This window comes from Eschrichtius robustus, chromosome 8, assembly GCF_028021215.1.
Source record: "Eschrichtius robustus isolate mEscRob2 chromosome 8, mEscRob2.pri, whole genome shotgun sequence".
Classification (NCBI taxonomy): Eukaryota; Metazoa; Chordata; class Mammalia; order Artiodactyla; family Eschrichtiidae; genus Eschrichtius; species Eschrichtius robustus.
The window spans coordinates 83071326-83088091 of NC_090831.1; the positions used below are offsets into that span (position 1 = coordinate 83071326).

The following is a 16766-nucleotide window of genomic DNA, read 5'->3' on the forward strand; positions in this document are numbered from 1 at the left end:
GATGCGTGGCTGACATGACCACGGGAGTATAGGTTATAAAGGGAGGGTCTGAGGCCCTGCTGCACAGTCACCAGCCTTGGTGAGAGCGAGGGTATGCCTGAGGTCATATGTCACCCCCTTGACATTAGCGTGGCACACTGACCATATCTGAAGTGCTGGGGCATACACCTTCCTGAAACTTGGCCCTTGCCCTTGAGGAGAGTGGAAGGAAAGCACATAATGTGAGTTACACCTGAAAGCTCTCTGGCCAATATATAGCAAGAATAGGAATCAATACTGAATTTCCACTGCCGAATTTGACACAAAGAAGGCATGGAGATGAGCAGTTTATAAGTGAAAGAAGCATACATGAAACTATAATGTGGGTCTCACACAGACTTGCTGGGCCTGAAGAAGCACAACTTAAAGTAACTCCCAATACCACAGTATGCCCATAAACTTAGCCAGAATAAATAAACTTATCAAAACCCATATTGTTGGGGACTTGGGGAAATAAACTCTTTTAAACATTGCTGGTGACATACCTGGGACTCAACCTGGGACTCAACAAATGTTGAATGAGTCTTTCCGGAGTGTTCTCTGACAAAAAACAATAAGCCTGAATATATCACCTTTTCCCCTGGTAATCAAGTAGTTTTATTTTTGAGACTGCCTTAAGAATTTAACACTAAAGGAACCAAAAAAGAATTTATACAGGATGTGCACAGCAAAGCTATTTATTCTAGTGAAAAATTAGATCTTAAATGGTTTATGAGAACTAAATGAACTGTATTGTCATGCTGTTAATTAAAAATTGCATTATGTTAAAGTGTTAATTAAAAATTACATTTATAACTGTGCTGATAATGGAAAGTAGATATGGAATGATGAATTAAAAACAATGCATGTTTTGTGCATCATGAAATCAGCTATATACGTAATAAATAGGAAACACCAGAAGAGAATTTTGAATGCTGATAATAAAATTTTAAATTTCATTAGGGAGTCTTTTTCTTTTAATATGCTTAAGTTCATAATAAACCAAAATAATTCTGCATTTGGATAACTCTTGCATTCCCTCCCCCATTCCTAAATTTTTTCTTTTTTTTTTTCTTTTTTTTGCTACCTATCTCATGGAGGAACTGATCAATTTAGGAGGAAAATAACCATGTAAATTTTAATTTTATTTTTTAAAAATTTATTCATTTATTTATTTTTGGCTGCATTGGGTCTTCGTTGCTGCGTGCGGGCTTTCTCTGGTTGTGGCGAGCAGGGGCTACTCTTCGTCGTGGTGCACGGGCTTCTCATTGCGGTGGCTTCTCTTTGTTGCGGAGCATGGGCTCTAGGCACGTGGGCTTCAGTAGTTGTGGCACATGGGCTCAGTAGTTGTGGCTCGTGGGCTCTAGAGTGCAGGCTTAGTAGTTGTGGCTCACGGGGTTTAGTTGCTCCGTAGCATGTGGGATCTTCCCAGACCAGGGCTCGAACCCATGTCCCCTGCATTGGCAGGCGGATTCTTAACCACTGTGCCAGCAGGGAAGTCCTTTAATATTTTTTTAAGACGCATTTTTCTGCAATCTGGGAAAAATATTTACAGTGCATATTATAGGCAAAGAATGAACAACCTGAGCATATAAAGAGCTCTTAGGGATCAATATGGAAAGGATGAGTAGAAAATGGGCCCAGGATATGACCAGGCAGAAGAAATACAAATGTTTCAACCTCACTATAATTGAATAAACACAAATTAAAATAATGAGAAATCATTTTCATCTATCAGTTTTGTGGTGGTACTTTTTAAATGTTGCCTGGAGTGTTAGGAACCAGGCACTTATAACATTTTTTTTTAGTGGTTTATTTATTTATGTACTGCTACAGGCACATCCATTGCCCCCTTTCCATTTACCCACCCCCACTGTACACAAGGTTGGATGATTTGATTCAAGAAGTCTGTGGCATGGTGGATGGGCTTTAGGTTCTTTTGGTTCTAACACTTATTTTCCAGGTGACCTATATAGTCATTTATTATACCAGGCACTTATACCTCTTAATAGGAGCAAATATTGGTACAATCCCCTAAAACACAATTTGTTAATATGGATTAAGTCCCTTTAAAAAGTTGTTGTACTCAATGACCTAGTTTCACTTCAAGTAATTTCCTTTCAGTAACTCATTATAGTGTACAGAAATATTTAGCTATAGATTATTAATGAGAGCATTATTGTGATAGCAATAAAAAAGAAAGAAAGGAAACAATCTAAATATTTAAAACCAGAAGATTCAATAAAAAATGATTATGTAATCCACAAAACAGTATTCTAGGTAGCACTGAAAATCATATCAAAATTATTTTGTACTCCCAGTATAATAATTGATTCAGGCAAGGATCATTGATGAAACCTAAAACCACTTAGGGAAATGTTATAGAGAACAGGATGTTCACAGGATCCCAAGTGTCACCCACAGATTACTTCTAATTACAAAGGGGAAAATGTACCTTTACCAGGGATCAAAGTGTCACCTGTCATAGAATGACCTTTGCACGGCCTTTTGCTGTGATGCAACAAGAAATACATAGCATCACCCTGCAGTGACCTGCCAAAAATTAGTGTTCTTTGAGAAAGCAACTAGGCACATCCAGAATGTGGGACCTTCTGCGACAAAGGTTGGCAAACTAGAGCAGAGCCCACGGTCCAGTTTTGGTACAGCCCTCGAGCTAAGAATGGTTTTTACATTTTCAAGTGATTGAAAAAAATCAAAAGAAAAATAATATTTTGTGCATATGAAAAATATATGAAATTCAAATTTTAGTCCATAAACAAAGTTTTATTGGACCACAGCAATGCTTATTCATTTACATATTGTCTCTGGCTGCTTTTATGTTATAGTGACAGAGCACCAATTAAACAACTTGTCTCCCCCCAAAGAATTCTTTTCATCTCACTAGTTGACCTGTGTTTTAAAAATTATATTCAATTATTATTATTTTGTTTTGAATTTCATCAATAAAAATTTTGTGGAAATTTGTTTTCTTTTTTGCTGTATCGTACTTACAGAACATCCATGATTTTGCCTCTTGGCCCACAAGGCCTAAAATACTTACTATCTGGCCCTTTACGGAAGAGGTTTGCCAACACGTGTCCTACAAGATAGCTGGCTTCATTCAGCCTTCCTTTTGTCACCAGCAGCCAGTGATCTTGGTACACTTGCATCAGATCATGTCCCCTTCCCCATCACTTTTCAAGGACTTCCCATCCCCCTCTTAACTGTAGGCCGCTCCACTTGCATGATCCGGCCCCTGCCTACCTCTCAGACCTCATATGGTGCCCCTCCCCACATGTCTTCTACTTCAGGACTTTAGCATGGCTGTTCCTTCTGCTTGGAAAGCTCTTTCTGCTCAGCTCAGCCCAGATATCCCTTCCTTGAAGCATCATTTCCTCACACCCCACACTGGCATTCATAACATACTTTTAAACCCCTCCTTCATAGCAGTTATCAGTTTTTAAGTTAGTTTTTATTTGACTGGGGTCCACATTTTCTGTTCTGTGGTCTTTTCTGTCCCTAGTGCCTGGCTCACAATAGCTACTCATTGAATGAATGGATGGATGGATGCATGACTGAATGAATATCTGTGTAAATAGCATTAGGAAATGGAGTTAAACTCTTCATAAGCAGTGTTCAGGACTTTAAACATCTACGCTCATGGACCAGCATGGCAGATTTTATTATATGTAATCTTTGCAAGGAGGGGGCATTTTGTGTGATATGTCTGATCAGGCTTCACCTGAGCTCTGGAAGATCTGGGGATTAGACCAAGGCTAAAAGTTTTTTGATTTTTCCCTCCTAACCTCTCACCTTTCCCCTTCCTGCCCCTCCCATCCTCGTCTCCTCCTCTCCCTGATGTGCATCCTTTGGAACCGAGAAAAGGGCTGATGGGCCTTGCTAAAATTCTGAAGCAGGCTCTAAGTGAAAGCCAGACAGCCCTTGTCATGTGGTTTCCCTTCTTTTCTTGCCCCTATTTCCCTGTCTTTTGAGCACTACTCCTTTGTCTCATCCCTTTGAAATCCAGAATCAATATCAAAATTGCCCACATGGTACATTGGTCCACTTATAATGAAATTATTGTTGCTTTGGTTACACGATGTAACTTTTTTTAAAAAAGCTAAAGAAAATACAATGGATTTGATATTTGAAACGCAGCAAAATTTTTACTGAGCTTTTGTTTTCAAATCTACTTTGGCCCCTTGGTAGTGTCCAAGATGTGAGAAGGAGCTCCTTGAGGGCCTGGTGATTTCTCTTTTTTTTTTTTTGCCACAATTGTGTAACATTGTCTACAAAAGAGGAAGGGACTCTATGGGTCTCTGACCAGATGATAAATTCTTTGGAGTTGGGTTGCCTAGGCAAAGCCTAAAAGAAGATTTGTAAAGTTTTATAGCATTATTTTTTAATGTTGCTGTTCAAGCTTAAATATCCCAAGGAGGCAACAGTACTTCTAGGGGAGACCTCTGTCTTATTATTTAAAATCAAAAGGAAAACTGGCTTGATAATCATTTATTTTCCATGATAAGCAAAACTCTAAGTAGAAAGACACCATGGATCCAGGTACTCCTCTGCCTGCCTGTTCCAGGGGTAACATTTAATAAAGTGCTGGAGGGAAATTACAATGAGAAGCATATTGTGGCCCCTCACGGTTCTGTTCCCTCGTTACTCTTTGCCAGAGTCTTTGTTTGCATTCAGGAAACTCAGTGAGATGATTTTTCTCCTTGCAGTGTAAGGATTGCATGATTCATGGGTGAGGTAGACTTCCCAGTGTCAGGAAATACCATCTGAGGCTTACATTGGGAGGTTTTCCCACCATCTCTAGGATGCAGGAGCTCATGTGGTATAAAAAACATGTCAATCTGTGAAAGAAAATGTGGAAAATGAAGTGGTATCTGAAGCCCCATAAGAGCCTCTTTTGGAGTTTTGCGTTTGCTGTGGTTAAAAAAAAAAAAGGCAGGGGTCAGGGGCCGTAGGTGGAAGGGGGCTCAGTAGAATTGCGTATTACCCTATATTCTGGAAACGGTAATTTGCATGTTGACTGGTGCATTTAGAATAATGAGAGGCTTAAAAAATCTTAAATACTGTCACTCAGATTCTCGTGACATTCTGGTGCTTTGATTAGTGTCACTAATGAGGGATTGGGGACGTTTACCCAGGGTTGACAGTGGCCACTGGGACAAGGAAAAGTCTTTTGCATTAGGCCAAGCTATTAGGATAGTACTAAGTTGACATTTGGTCCTTGCTTAAAACAGTTTGCAAAAGTGCATGTTTGTCTTCAAGTAATTTTAAGAACGAGATTCTCCCTTCCTCCTCTGCCGGTTTGTACCCGCAAGCAGTAACAGGGCTTCAGTGAAAAAACGAGGCAGTCTGCAGCAGATTCACTTGGTCTGCAAGAGAGGTGTGTCAGGACCTGCCACTCATACTTCCAAAGGGCCATTCAGCACGGTATTTAAATGTGTTTCTTTTTCACAGCTGTCAGGTAGGAGGGATGGCAGGAAAAAAAGGGGAAGCTTGCAGTGGTGTGCTGGGGGCAGCAATTGTGCCCTCAGAACGCCTGGAACTTGGCAAGAAAAGCCTGCGAGCGCTTGTTAAAGGCCTTTATCAAATTTCATAGGAGCCCAGGAGCCTAAGCCACTCACACAGCGTCTGAGCCGAGGGATATGGCAGGAAGCTGCCATGGGCCAGGAGGCCAAAGGGCAGCCCTTGAAAGCCTCAGCCATCTCGGTAGCCGCAATTACTATCTGGAGCTTTATTTTACACTGGAATCTGCTGGCTCTTTGCCTTTGAAATCTTTTACAATTACAGTGTAACTAACAATTCCTAGAAAAACTGCCGGTGAACCACTTCCCCTACCCAAGGGTTGTCTTTTCATATATGCACGGTTATACTGAGGAGGGCCACCTTGATTTGGAGCCTGCGCTCTTTGGGGCCATGTACCCCTTCCCCCAGACTGCTCTTTCCTTTCTTGCCATAAAAGAGAAAAAATTACCAACATCAGGTTGTTGCTGGCAATCAGATATCCAGCCCTGACCCGGTCAAGAACGCTGCAAGCGAGGGGTGAGGGGTGCTGGGATCTTGGGAGCACGAGCATATCTTTGCAGTGGGGTGTTGGCAGCTAGAAAAAGTCATGTTTCCTAGGATGCTTAATGAAAAGACAGGTAACATGAAGTGGAAAAAGCAGGCTACATATGGGTAATGTGGTCCCAACTCTATAAGACAAAACTCTGTGTACTGCTCATTTGTGTGCTCTCAGATCAAGACAGTAAGGAAATAGTACACATACAATGATAACATTGCTGGTTATCTGGGGGCCATATGCGTGATTTCTGTTTTCTTGTTTGTATGATTCCGCATTTTCTCAAATGTCTACATGGAACATTTATTACTTTTATAAATTGAAGAAAAGGTTTTAAGAAAGAAAAAGGAATGAATGATCACTTACCTACTGATCATGTAATAATGATCTACAATAATAATAACAGGCATCTACTGAACAGCTATTGTATACCAGGTACTGCGCCAGGCACTTAACGAGGATTATCTAAATTCATATTTACAACAATCCAGTGAGGTGGGATGATAGTGCCCTTTTACAGATGAGGAAACGGAGGCACAGAGAGGTTACTAAGGTGCCCAGTGTCATACAGCCAGTAAGTGGTGGAGGCTGGATTCCTCCCCAGGCTCTCTGAGAGCCTTACTGCTCTGTGCTCTACTGCTTCCAAATATATATACAGCTGGAATAAGCAGCACTGATGACCACAGCATCAAACACTTATGTAGTGCTTACTGTATGCTTTGTGTTGTCCTAAGGTGCTTAGCGCATAATTGAATTAATCCTCACAGTAACCCTTTGAGGCAGGTACTATTGTTATTCTCATGGATGAGTTAACTGTGGCATGGAGGGGAAGTGACTTACACTGGATCACACAGCTAGTAACTGGCAGAGCCATGGTTTGCATGCTGGCAGAATGGCTCCAGAGTCCCTGTTCCGAACCACTAAACCAGCTGCCCTTTGATGTAGACCTTCTCAGGGATTACCCCTACCCCTTGAATCTAAGAGCCAGGAAATCAATGGCTTCCCTTTCTCACACCTAGGACAGAGCTCCCAGATTTCTTCCTGTATCCCCAAGCCTCCTCCTAAGATTGCTCTTTTCTTTTTTTTTTTCTTTCCTTTTCTTTATGGTTCCATCATTTCCCCTCACTTGCTTATTGGTTTTTTCTCCTTTTTTTAATAGAAAAAAAACATTTTGCAAGATACCCTCTGAATAAAACCCATGGTTTAAAAGCAGAGAGTCAGCATTAAAGACGCAGTTACAATGCAAAAAATACCTCAGTTTTGTCTTGTCTTTAGTTTACAGCTGGGCTCTTTATGGACTCAAGAAAACAGGCTCTCTGCTAACGGTGCAGGGCACACAGTGGAGACAATAAGTGCCTCTGAGCTCAATGACTGCAGACTGTGTCCTTAAATTTGACCAAACCATCATGCTAATTTACTGAGCTTTTGCTGCATGGAATTACCCAGTCTCTGCCTCTGAAGAGTTTAGAACCTGAATCCAGGGAAGACTGGGCTCAGTCATGGAAGTGCTGAAAGTATAGTTGATTATTCCCAGACCAGAATATTGTCCCTTGCATTGCTTCTTCATTATGTATTTCCTGCATATGGGACCCTTGAAGTCTTAGCTTTAGAGAGCCCTCCTGTCCTCTGAATTAGTCACCTTTCATCTTCCTCAGCTTACTTCTCTGAGCATCGGGGACTAGGTCTTGCTAATGCTTTGGGTTCTCTCCTAAACAGACGAGTCGAGGGATGAGAGGATCTTGGGGCCAGTGAGCAATTAGTGAGTTACTCCGAGACAGGGATTCTGTGCCAAGGTCAGTACTAGGCACATAGTAGGCACCCAGTACCTAGCATGATTTCCTGAACTAGTGAGTTTAGTGAAGATATTGTAATTCACAAAGCAAACCCACTGTGAACTAACCAACCACTACTTTACATCTTCCACCTGTCTAAGCCCTGAAAGCCAGACACATTCTATGTCGTGTCCTGTCAGAACACCATTAACACATTCACGTTTTGCTAAGAATATTAGATCAGAAGTAACACATTCAGGGATAGCAAAAGTTAACACCTGGGTTTTATTTCTAAAGCCATAAAATGTCCTTTGGTACAATCCTCCCCTTTCCAATTTGTTATTGTTTCTAAGAGAATAGACTAATAGACTTTGTACCTTGGCTTTACATAAAGACATTTTAAAAAAACCCAGGGAAAGCAACAGAGTGTACCTGTCTTGTACATGATAACAATAGATTCCCATCTGAATAAGGTCTGTTCACAGTGGAGGAGTGTGAATGTGTTTTCGAGCTGGTGAAAGCAGGATTCCACCTGTACCACATAAAGTATTTAAAACACAAAGGTGAAAAGCATGTCTGTTCTTATGTCACCATCTGTCCGGCACTCAGTGTACCAGGCTGTCGGTTTCAGTAGGGATCACGTAATGATGCAGCGTGGTGTGTTCAAAAACAAAAACAAAGGCATGTGGGCTTTAGAGTCCAACAGACTGGAAACTGAATCCCTGCTGTGCCGTTTATTAGCTCTATGGTGTCAAGCAAATTACCCAGCAACTCTGAGCCTCAGTTTCCTCATCTGCAAATGGGAATAATAACCACCGCTTCCTAGGGCTCTGCCCTAGAGTGGAAGTTCCAGGAAGGGAGGGATTTTTGTCTGTTTTGCTCAGTGTATCCTCAACACCTGAGCAGTGCCTGCATGTAGTAGGCATTCGCCGTGTATGTGTTGAATGCACTGATCACGGGGTTGTTGTGAGAATCTAGTAAGATAACGAGAGAAGCAGTTGTTTGCCCAGTGTCTGCTTAGTCAATGGCAGCTACTCTTATCCCAGGGACCAGGAAACAACCGGGCAAGTAACCAGATATGGGACTAAGTTGAGGGCAAAGACTCCTGCAGTCAGTGCTACAGGAGGTCAGACACCAGAAGTCAAGATCAAGGCTGGGAGCCTGAGTTTTTCAAAGTGGGGAGTCAGGCCAGCAGTCTGAAAATAGTCCCCAAATAGGAGGGCAGAAGTTATCACTTCTAGGCTTCAGGGCTTCCAAGTCCAGGGTACCTGCTCCTATAGCATGATCTGAACAGCTGGGTGGTTTGCCTTTTCTTCTCTCACTGGCTCGCCCTGAGTTGAGTGGCCTGAGTCCATGGGGTACCAGTGGGAGGTACGTGGAGTCAACCACAGATGGGAGTAATGAGCCCTCAGCAGTGGGATCGCAGCTGTGACGGAGGAGTACATGGAGATCCAGAGGTGTCCTTTAGGATCCACTCCAGTGAAATGGCAGCCTGATTCAAATATCTTAAACATTTAGAGGAGGCTCTGTTTTCTCAGCTGCTGTTTGGTTTGTCATTTTACAAGCAGCTTTGACAGTATCAGGCCAAGAGCCTGCCTAGGGAAGGGGTACACATTTCCCTGGAAGTTTTTTTTTTTTTTTTTAACATCTTTATTGGAGTATAATTGCTTTACAGTGTTGTGTTAGTTTCTGCTGTATAACAAAGCGAATCAGCTATGTGTGTACATATATCCCCATATCCCCTCCCTCTTGCGTCTCCCTCCCACCCTCCCTATCCCACCCCTCTAGGTGGTCACAAAGCACCTAGCTGATCTCCCTGTGCTATGCAGCTGCTTCCCACTAGCTATTTATTTTACATTTGGTAGTGTATATATGTCCATGCTACTCTCTCACTTCGCCCTCCCCATGTCCTCAAGTCCATTCTCTACATCTGCGTCTTTATTCCTGTCCTGCCCCTAGGTTCATCAGAACCATTTAATGGTGATGCTTGTGCAAGAATTCTAGATCACCTGGCTCTGAGCCCCTATCTAAAGCAAAGAAAGATGTTCTTTGGGCTTTGGGGAAGCTCGGGGATGCTGAGATTCAAATGCTGTGTCTTGGTCTTTCTCTACCTGGTCCAAACTTTCATTTAAAACTCTACTGTTAGACCAGGGGAATTTGAACACTGATGGGATATTGGTTGATATGAAGAAATTATAGTTAATTTTATTTAATAATATTGCTACATTTTTAAGAGCTCTTTTCTTTGATATCATACAATGTTGCATATCTGTTTTTTAATAAGCAGGGATTTGGAGGGGAAAAGCAGGTCAGGGTAAAGAGAACAAGATTGGCTGTGAGTTGATAATTGTTGAAGCTGGATGATGGTACCTGAGGACTGATTATACTACTCAACTTTTGTCTATGTTAATGTTACATAATAAAAATGTTAATGGACATCAACAACCTCAAAATATGCAAAATAAAGATGATTTAACAGAACCAAGGAGGGAATTATATAGCATGCTGTCACTAATTCAAATGGAGTTTGAGACCAAATAGTACATGCTTTTTAATTTTAAAAAAAGTAAGCCCTATGTAGGCATAGAATGTCTGCTTAAAATTATCTATGTTGCCTCCTTCCCCCACATAATCTAGCTCCTGGTTTTCTAGGGATTAATGTTAAGGTTTTTTGCGCCACTACCAGCAAAGGTGTCATCTCTAATCATTGAGTGGATTTATGGAATTTTTTTTTTCCTCCTAAGACTTAGAATTGCTACAGGTGACTTTGAATCGGAGTGTCACGGAAACTGTAAAGCTGGCGGTCACAATCTCCCTTGCTACTTTTTATTTAAATAAACCTTGAGACCCAGTGCGAACACCAGATAACTAACAATGGTTTGTGAAACTGTTGCACGTACTGTCCTCTGCCTGGGTACAAGGACACCTCCCACTAGCTGGTGTTTTCTCCTCAGACAAAGCACAGAGGACATGGTGGGAATTATTGAAGCAAAACTTTCCCAGCCGGCAACTCTTCTCAACACCAAGGTCACCCAGATATGGAAAAATGTTCACCTTCAGCATTCTTTCCTCTCTAACTAAATGCCTCTTGTGGCTGTTTGCTGAAGGATTGCTGAGGATGGTGAGGGGAAACGACCTTTAAAACCCACTCTGAGGCAAAACCTTTGGCCGTGGAGATAGCTTGGAAAGTGTGTTATGGCTTAAAACAGAAAACAAAAACAAAACAAACTCTTGTGGGTTCCTGAGCAGGTGAACAGCTGTTCTCAAGAGGTCAGATCATAGGCACCCAGGGACTTTTTTAAACCTCGCAACTGTGAAATACAGATTTTTTTTTTAGCCCTTTTGGCATTGCAGACTGTCAGATTTTCTGGAAGATATTATTGGTTTGACTAGCAGAAAAAAATGTACAATAATGCTGAAGCTCAGATCTGTGACAGCAAGGGAGTACAGCCGCCCCTGAAGGCTGGAGACTCAGCACACAGGGCAAAAGGGCCCAGTACTACCCAGTCCTGTAGCTCAGGGGCCCCTTGTGCAAACACAACTGAGGGCTGGTAAATGAGTTGTGCTTTTTTGCCATTAATTCACAACTATTGCTAAAAAATCCTCACTGAAAGCACACTGTTGGATCCAATAGAAAGGATTTTTTGAAAAAAGGAAGCCAGTTGCTAAAGGAGAAAGGCTCACTAGAAATATGGCCTATCTTTGCTCACTTCTGCAAAGGCCACCACGGAGATTTGGACGGACCCAGGGGAGCATGTCACCCTCCTTCCCCACCTTGAGAATCACTGCGGAAACCTAGAGTGGAGATGGGGAAAAGTGGAGAGTCACCACCAATAATAATGGTGATTCCAGGGGGGCAGAGAGGACTGTGCCCAGTCGGCACACCTGTGCCACCCCTGAGCAGTGGGAGGACACCTGAGCTGGTGAGGGAGAGCCACAGGCTTCTGTGTCAGACGGACCTGGATCCAAGCATAGTGGGTACTGGAACCTGGCCAAATCCTTTTAGACCTGTTTCCTCACCTGTGACATGGAAGTAATAATACTCTGTGGGGTGATAAAGTAATTAATTGAAATGATACTTTGAAAACATCAGCCCAGTATGCAGCTCTGTTCGTGGCAGCCCCTCCCCCGTCCCCTGCACCCCGGGATAGAGCACAGGCTCCCTGGGTGTCACACTGTTCTCTCCAGGAGTACACTAAACCCCCCCTGGTCATATCCAGCTATGCCAGGCCCTGCCTTGTCAGTTTCATCCACCTTAGTGGGACTTGATCGAGGAGCCTTCAGTTTCTGTGCCAGGAAAGGCTGCCTCCCGAGGATACTAAGAAAGGGGATGGAGAGACAGAGATGGGCAATTTCCCTTTGCCCTAGAGCTCTCCACAGCAAGATGGGATGGTCATTTCCTGATGTCCAAGATTTTCTCTTTGGCACAATGGTTTTCCCATTTCCATTCCAATAATTTCTCAGCACATGCAAACTCACACTGCAGCCCCTCTTTCCCTTCTTGGGCCCATCCCTTTAGGCCAGCACCCTCCTTTTTTTGACCAAATTATTTCATTGATACAGCTATTCCTGCCCCTCATCTGGAAAAAGCCATGGCTGCTTCTCCTCACCAGGGCCATTCAAGACCACGGCCTCCCTCCACTGACTTATGTTAACATGAATAATATAGTTTTGTGTTCAAGGCACATAGATTTGCCACTAGTAACAGGGCACACTTGGTCTGTTTGGCTTGGATAAGAGCAGTGGTCAAATGATTGACCTGGAAGGCTCAGTAAACTTTGTGAAGTTCAACGGTGTTCCTTCCCGCTGCACTTTGGCACATAGGGGTGCAGTCTGTGGGCAAGACCAGCCACGTGCCCTTGCAGGTTAGGTGGCTCCAAGCAGGAGCCCCAGGAGCTGAGCTTCTTGCACATCTGCCTCACCCCTGCCCTCTGTGTAACCTTGGACTTCTCTGCCCTTCACCTCTCAGGCCGCACAGTTGGGACAGTCCTATAGGGGAGAGAGGTGGGGCCGGTGTGGATTTTATGTCATTTTGCTTTTGCTTTGTTTCATTTTAATTGTTGCTAGGTAATGCCTTAAGAGAAAAGCTCTTCGAAAGGTTTAAACATGTTCTTTAAAGACTGGATTCTCGGGTGCAAAATGGAGGGAGGTCAGGTAGGGGGAGAAAAAGGGACATGACCACACCTCACCAGCCTCCTAGGGAGAATACAAGGAACCAGTGAGATTCCAGATGAAAACTCTAAACTCACACGAAAGCACACGCACCCTTGGTTTAGCTCTTAGGCGAAATGAATGGACATATGGCAGCTGTATTAGGACACATCATTCTGGAATGTGTTACTCTAAGGCCTGGACCCCAGGAAAACCAAGACCAGCAAGAATCGCCCAAGCACCCAATTCCCTAACTCTCTGCTTCGATGTCCAGAGCACTAACCCTCAGCCTCCACCCCGACCCACTGTAACTTTTTGTGTATTGTCACCTTCCAGGTGATGGGTCCCTTACCTTCTTTACTTCAGGAATCAATGCATTTCACCAAACCTCTGGTTCTCTTTGTTGCCAAATATAGTTGCCCACCACCCCATATTTGGGGTTTCTGCCACAGACCCGTGATGATGGCTGAGTTTCAGGTTGGCAGGACAAACCTGGAAAAAAAGAGCGAGTGCATTCAGTCACTTGTTGGCATGGACACTTTTCCACAGTAATTAAAATTGTGCCTGTGTATTATTACTCAAAACAGCTTGACAACTGAACAAACACCTTCCCCTGGAGTCGCATTTGACCTTTCCACACCCTCAGTTAGATGGATCAGATCATTGTCTAATTTGGGATTTCCCTCAAAGTAGACTGGAGACAAGTGGGCCTAAAGTAGTTTATTTGGGAGGTGATTCCCAGAGGCTCTGGCAAGGGAGTGAGGAAGCAAGAGAGTGGAGGGAAGAAAGCCATGAAGAATATGCGGGAAACCAGGCTGCTTCCTGCAGGTGGGCACCCGAGAGCCTGCCTGGAGTTGAGCCACTGAGGGGCGAGGGGCTGGAGGTTTATCTACGGGCTCTTGTTCCTTTCAATACTTCCAGCAGTCCTGCAGGCGCGAGCATTCCCATCTGGGGAACTCCTCTGGCAGAGACCAACAAGCAGTTAGCACGTGTGGGAACTGTGAAGTCAGCCTCTGGGATAGGCTGAGCGGATATGCGCAGGGCACCGGCAGCATCTGCTTGTCGTACTTACCTCCAATTCACAGAGGAAGAATCTGAGGCACAGAGAGGTTAAATCTTTGCTCAGAGTCGCCCAGCTGGTGGTCCTTGGACTCTTTGACCTGCATTCTGTCCCTTGTACCGCATTGCCTCTGAGGCTGCGGTTACGGCAGAGATGGCTGGGGCAGCCCCGAATGGCCTTCTCTGATAGTGCTTCTCACATATTGATTTCTACAGCAGCCTTTGCATGACTGGTGTGGCCCTTCTTTTAGAGGCAACACAGCATAGTGGTTAAGACTTCTGAGCCAGACTTCCTGTGTGTCTTTTTTGGAAATTGTGTGGGCAAATTACTTAAACTTTCTGTGCCTTGGTTTTCTTCTCTGTTAAAATACTATCTACTTCACCGTGTTGATGTGAAGACTAAATGAATTAATAATACACGCCAAGTGCTTAGCAGGGAATAAGAACCGTGGATGTGTTAGTTGTTGGTGGTGTTATTGTGCATATGGATGCTCTTTTTCCTTTTTACTCACATTTCCCTGGCTTTAGAATTCATATGAAGTCATTGCAAAACAAGAGCTCACATTTCATTGCCATATTCATGTCTGGGAAGCATCTCGCCAAGTTTAAACATCATTACACTTCAGATGATTTGTTTATCATCTGTCTTCACTGCCTGTTGATAAACTCCCTAAGGACAGAGATCGCGCCAGCCTTGCCCTTCATGGAATGAGCAGTGCAGAGTGTGGTGCCTGGCCTTGGGCGCCGCTCTGGAAATTCACATTCAGTGAATGAGAGCGCACCCTCCCTGGCGCTCGATGGTGACAGCAAAGCTCATGTTACACAGCCAGGCCACCTGCTGGTGGTGACATCAACATAAAAAGAATTTTAAAAGTTGCACCAGAGATGTGCTCCTCCCAGAATTTTCTCTGTATTTATAGAACACTATTCTAAGGCCCTCAAAAGAATTTTCAGCTGTGGCTCAGTTCTTTAATCCTCAGTGAGATGAAATTGGAAGCTAAAATATGGAGTGTGGCATTCCGATGTGCAGTATTAACGTCTGCCAGTAATTATCAGTATTAATGTTTCATTATGGATAATGCTATGTGACAACAAGTGGGCTAATTTTAACATCTGTTTGACCTTGACACACTGTTATAATGAGTCAGGGACAAATTGGGTGTCCTGTTTTACAAACAAGGAACTCAGACCCACTGAGGCATTAAGAGGACCCTGAAGCAGAACAAGCAACTAAGCCGTGTTGCTTATTTACAGTTACCAAGTTCTTTTTGGTAAATGTCAGAGGCACCCAGTAGTGGGAAGTGGATGATGGTTATACAGCCTTGACACCATGTCATGGACCCAACATGTTATGGGCTGAATTGTGTCCCCCTCCAAACTCATATGTGACTGATACGTCTTTAAAGAGGAAACTAAGGTTAAATAAGGTGATTAGGGTAGGCCTTAATCCAGTATGACCGATGTCTTTATAAGAAGAGATTAGGACACAGACACACACATGGGGAAGACCTTGTGAAGACACAGGGAGGAGATGCTCATCTGCAAGCCAAGGAGAGAAGCCTCAGAAGAAACCAACCCTACCGACCCCCGGATCTTGGACTTCTAGCCTCCAGGACTGTGAGAAAATAAATTTCTGTTGTTTAAGCCACCCAGGCTGTGGTTCTTTCTTATGGCAGCCCTAGCAAACAAATACACAAGGCCTCTATTAGTAGGCAGGGGCAGAAACTGCTCACCAGCTCCCTTGGATCAGTGACACCCCTCCTCTGTCCTCTCTGTTGCTCCACCACCCTGGGAGGAAAGGTCACTTGGGGCAAATCTAGTTCCAGAGTCAGTCCTCCCCAGACAGAATCTGCATCTTGCATCTTCACTCCCTGCTGTGTGTGCACATCCTTTCCCCCAAGGTTTTCCACTTTTTTTTTCTGTTCCGTTCTTACTTGTTCTGTTTTGTCTTATTTTGTCTACTATTTAGAAAATGCAGAATCTCTGATTAGCAGGGGCCTTCTGTCTCTAAGACCTTGTTTAAAGGCCTTTGCTCCTAATGACATAAACTGCTGAGTGTGCTGCACAAGTAATGCATTTCAGAATCAATGAAGAGATAAATTCTATTTCTAGAAGCTTATAGGGAGAACTGTGTCTAATCCTTGCCACCTTAGATGGTTTTAGCATCCATTATAGGTTGGTCTTTCAGCCATCAAAAAGCAAATCGCTCTGCTTGCAGGCCGCACAGCATTTGTTAAATCCCTTCTTGGGACCTTGTTGTTATTGATTCTTGCTGGAATAATGGGGCTTAGTTATGGCTGGAGTGGATGGGTAGAACCAGGGTAAGCCCTGCTGGCTCTTAATAGAAAATGGGATCACACCCTTGGACAGAAGGTAGATGGGGTGGGATTCATATCATGTAAGAACCTCGTGGGCAGTATAAGAAGTTTGAGAAATACTTTTTTTTTTTTTTTTTTACTTCAGTTACGTTTCATTAGTAAATCTTAAAATCCACCAGTCAGTAGGCATATTACTCTAATGTCTGGGGTATTTTTTTCAAATCATTGTGCTAGGCTGTGAGATTCCCAAATCAGTGGAGCCTGTTGGTGTCTACCTTCAGATAAAACACATGAAAAGATAGGAATACAAAGTAATGTGTATCCATTGCAGCAAGGACAAAAGAGTGTAGGTTAACCAGAACTGAGTGATAA

At 43.4% G+C, this 16766-nt stretch overlaps 1 protein-coding gene across 1 annotated transcript in view; it reads left to right on the forward strand.

Moving 5' to 3' along the window:
- The window catches only part of WIPF3 (WAS/WASL interacting protein family member 3), a gene marked incomplete at its 5' end in the record, with an annotated part of 59679 nt that overhangs the window by 715 nt on the left and 42198 nt on the right, over positions 1-16766 (forward strand). The window lies entirely within an intron of this gene.